Source organism: Diuraphis noxia, unplaced genomic scaffold (assembly GCF_037042655.1).
Source record: "Diuraphis noxia isolate RWA-SAM2 unplaced genomic scaffold, SU_Dnox_SAM2 contig0003, whole genome shotgun sequence".
In the NCBI taxonomy this organism is placed as follows: Eukaryota; Metazoa; Arthropoda; class Insecta; order Hemiptera; family Aphididae; genus Diuraphis; species Diuraphis noxia.
This window is the reverse complement of record NW_028301713.1, coordinates 8,374,697-8,379,755: the sequence shown is the minus strand read 5'-3', so window position 1 is coordinate 8,379,755 and position 5,059 is coordinate 8,374,697.

The following is a 5,059-nucleotide window of genomic DNA, read 5'->3' as shown; positions in this document are numbered from 1 at the left end:
ACCTCAGATCTATTGAAAATTGACTCATTTATAAGACCGATAATAGGAAATAGGTACACCAGGGTTTTCGAGTTTTTCACAATTTATTATTAGACATCTACCTATGCAGTAGGTGAGTAGGAGCTAGGATTTAGAAAGTAACAAGTTGGTATTTACTATTTTTATTAATAAAAAATGAATTTTTTATGTGTGGGTATAGTATGTAAGCAATTCATATCTAACGCCATGTGGTTTTGAAATAAAAAGCAAAGGTGTTTAAGTTTATTTTATTGATTTGTCTAATAAATTAATATTATTTTCATTTTTCAATAGTTACTTTTAAGAAATATATGTATGTTTCACTTTGTAATATAGATAATATGTAACATTGGGTTTTAATCAAAATTATAAGGAGGTCCCAAACCTAACCTAACACTCAACAATCAACCATATCATACAAAAGCATTGGTCATTATCATGCTCACACATTTAGGAATCCGATTAATTCGTGGCAATTGTATGACGACACTAAAGACATTGTAAAGCAGATAAATGAAAATACAAAAGTGAATCTCCAAATTATATTGTACACCAAGTAATTTAAAATATGATTTTTTTTTTTTGTCTTAGATTAAGTTTTTATTACTAAGGTAATTATATTTCTTTTTTATATATTAAAATAACTATGAAAATTATTAAAATTTTAAAGATTTTTTATAATGTTTTTATCTTTGTGATAACTTATAGTATTAATAACGTATTGTATATTATGTACTTTGTATATATATATAATATATATAACATATAATATTTACAAACAAGAGTTACGAAGAACTTTATTTTATTTTTTGAATTAATGTATAGTCTATTGAGTATTTTTTTATTTTTTTTTTTTATTATCACGTTCGTAACATAATTATTATATTGTATAATTTTTTTTTTTTTTTGTTTTTATTTTTATTTTTATTTTATTTTTTTTTATTTTTATTTTTTTTATAATAACGTTATAATGTTATATGACAAGATTTTGTATATTATGTTCATTATTATTTTTTGGTTATTTGAACAGTTTTTAAAGTTTTATTAATAAAAGAATACAAAAGCAAAAATGCAAATAAATAAATAAAGTGTTTCAATAATATTATATTCCATTCAAACAAACTAATATTTAAAACATATAATTCATACAACACAACATTTAAAAAAATACTATATATCTTTTATTTCTAGGAAATGAGATGGTTATATAAAAATCCTGTAACCTGCAGTATTACCTAAATAATATTTACTAACATAAAAAATATATCAAATTTCCAAAAGGGGGGTGTGCCGTTTCAATGACCCCCCCCCCCATTTTGTTTTTGGGATAGCGCCGAGGGTTTTTGTGCACAAACGTCGGGACCTGGTGCACATTTCTGCACAAACGATGCACAAACGTTTGGTGCATATACAATGTAAAATTTCCAAAAGGGGGGTGTGCCGTTTCAATTGCCCCCCCCCATTTTGTTTTTGGGATAGCGCCGAGGGTTTTTGTGCACAAACGTCGGGACCTGGTGCACATTTCTGCACAAACGATGCACAAACGATTGGCTAGGTCAGAAGTTCAAATTTCAAAGGTGGGGGGGCTACCGTTTCAATAGCCCCCCCATTTTGTTTTTGAGATAGCGCCTAGGGTTTTTGTGCACAAACGTTGGGACCTGGTGCACATTTCTGCACAAACGATGCACAAACGATTGGCTAGGTCAGAAGTTCAAATTTCAAAGGTGGGGGGGCTACCGTTTCAATAGCCCCCCCATTTTGTTTTTGAGATAGCGCCAAGGGTTTTTGTGCACAAACGTTGGGACCTGGTGCACATTTCTGCACAAACGATGCACAAACGATTGGCTAGATCAGAAGTTCAAATTTTTAAAGTGGGGGGGCCATTGAAATGGACCTCAATATTATACATAATATACAATACACTATTTTACACTAATACTATTTTTCTTTTATTAGTGGAATTGTAATATAATTCCAATATTTCTGAAGAAGTAATTTTATTAACAACATATCTTTCAATATTTAAACAACCTTACGTAAAACAAAAAAAAACTTTTTCATATAATTTTTCCATTTTTGATGTTTTTGACCTAACCTAACCACCCCCAAGCACTCCCCTAGTTGCGCCTATGACGCACAGTTCGTCGGTACTTGTCGACGTTTGTTGATCTTCTCATTTTATTCGTAAGAACGTTTTACATTGGTCAAACGTGTAATGCGAATCTTATAAAAGAAATAAAATTGTTGAGACTATATACAATATATGTTGCGTATTGTTATTATTTTTACAGTTGTAGATTTTGATATTATGATAAGTATACGTATAATCGTATATAACATATTCATTTTCCAATTCACCGTATAAAGCCAATATTATATTACGACGGATATGTAGGTACTTAGTATAGTTATTTTGTTAATTATAATACAAATTATACCTTTTTATTTTGACTGGTGTCCCAGGGGCATCATTGCAGGTTTTTTTCGGTGTGCGAAGTTTCAAGCAGGCCATTTTGAAATTTCACCAGGCCGTATATAAATAAATATACATACGTATATGTGTATATTATCCTGCATTCAAATTATTTCCATGCATTAAAGACCGGTTATTACAATTTGATTTTAAGCATATAAAATATAATTGTGCATTCGTGGCTCGTGCATTATTTTAGGCTTCAGCAAGGCGCAGGCCAATTGTAACATTCTAAAAGTAAGGGGTGCAACCGCACACCCTGCCACCCCCTCAAATGACGCCCCTGTGGTGTCCCAGCCAGACCTAGCCTATGCCCATAATATTTTCATACCTAACGATAAAGACTTGAAGCAATTAATGGTTACTTATACACGTGGGATGGTTAAGTCAGGAATCCACCGATAGCCAACACACAAAAACTGTTTTATTTGGTGCCATGTTATTTTAGAATACCTAAAATCAAACATTGCGTGCAAAACCATTAAATATCGACGTGATCATAAATGTATCTAGATTCTAATTTCTAGATAGGTGTTGTATTTTATTGTGTTGTATTTTTGCATAGATCAAGGGTGGCGAACTTTTTTTTGATTTAGTGCCAGAGTTTTCCGATCAAGGGTTCAACAATTTTTCACGTGATGCCCAAAGTTTGTAAACACTAAATAGAACATGCAAAATATAGTGATAATATTTAGCAACATAATCAATTTTACATATAGGAATAGGAAATTATGACTTTTAAAATGAATTTATTTATTTGAATTTTTTACAAGCAACATTTTAAAAATAGCATAATTTTTCTCAATTTAAATTTTTGGCGTGCCATTGAAATTTGACAAACGTACCACTTTTGGCACAAGTACTGTATAGGTAGATGTATTTTATTAATATTTCTGGAAAAAAAACCGTACCACCAAGTAAGAACTTATCTTGAGTTATCTTATTAGGTCATCGACACTGCCACACTGGTCGTTTTTCCCTTGCCCCTTTCACTGGGTGTAATTTTCGATCGGAAAACAGTCGTCGAGAACTCAATAATTATGTGTAGAGAGTCCATCGGCCGTCGGGAAAATTCTCGATCGAACCAAATCGCTAAATATGTTACGTCACTTGTCCACAGTGGCGTAAATTGGGTGGGCGGACATTTCCAGTTTCCAATTTGTTTAGTTTTTTTTGTATGAATGTCAATAATATTTTATTTTTTGGGTAAAAAAGATTGACAATTTAATAGAAAGCTCCTAATATATTGTTACAAAGGCAGATGAAAAATATTTAAAATATATGCAGTCACATTTTTTTTATAAGCATTTCAAGTCTTCAAGATCAAATTAAAAAAAAAAATAATAACCGTAGATTTGTCTGATAAATACACGCTTGAAACTTATACCGAGTGATTTTTTTATCATTGAACACTCATTATTTCAAAAATTATTATTGTTTTTTTTACATTGTTTCAATAAGTTGTTTCGCTTGTCTAAACTTTAAATGCTTATAACTGATTAACTACTCGTCCTAAATTCGATTTTTATGAATCAAAACACTTGAAAAATATTCCGCTTTGGAATATGAAATTAAAACTCTATGTTGTAATTCAAAAAAGTAAAATACTTAAAAAATGATAAGGATAAAAAATATTTAAAAATATAATTTTTTAATAAAAACGTTCGTTTTTTAACAACCTGAAACTATGTAAAAAAATATTTTCAAAAACATTAATAATTTTTGAAATAATGAGAGTTCAATGATAAAAAAAAATCACCCGGTATAATAAATCTGTTGTAGTTAAATTATTATCTGCGTGTTTCATTTATTTTTATATTACTATTCACGAATTAAGATATATATCATAATTCGTGGTACTATTGGCACTATCTACTTAAGATAGTATCTAGGAATCTAAGATAGTTTATTCAATTATAATTATAATAACAAGAAGTTAACTAGATATTCAAAATTAAATCACAAACACTATTATTTAAATACCTACACCATCACTTTGCCAGCAACTAAAAAATCATATTTTCCTTGGTAGGTACCTTATTATCTTGTTTAGTGTTAAATAATATACATATTGAAGATTTTCACACAGTTATAGCAAATATGATGTATGTATATTAATTAATTAAACATTACACGAATTAAATACAATTTCTAAATTTTTTCTTTTCAAAAACGTTACTTGAAAAATAACAATATTTCCTTATATTTGTTACACTAATTTCTGAGTACAATTAGGACACTAGATTACTATAGATAGGTAAACAATTTCATGGCACGAATTTCTAAAGGAATTTAGAGTATTGGTGGTTAGGTACCGAAAGTAAAATATTTCTTTGCACCACCAGAAATTGAGGCCAATTTACGCCACTGCTTGTCCACATACATTTTTAGACAAAATAAAATCATATTCGCAGATTTACAGTTTCAGGACGAATGAAGGACCGAGGACGTATTAACGTTTATGATGGCAGTAAAGGTCTTCGGAGGCAAATTGATAGATAACCTTTATCTTTTATCATAGGCTTATATCATATGAGGGAAAAGGTAAATAAAAACGCTCAATTCAAA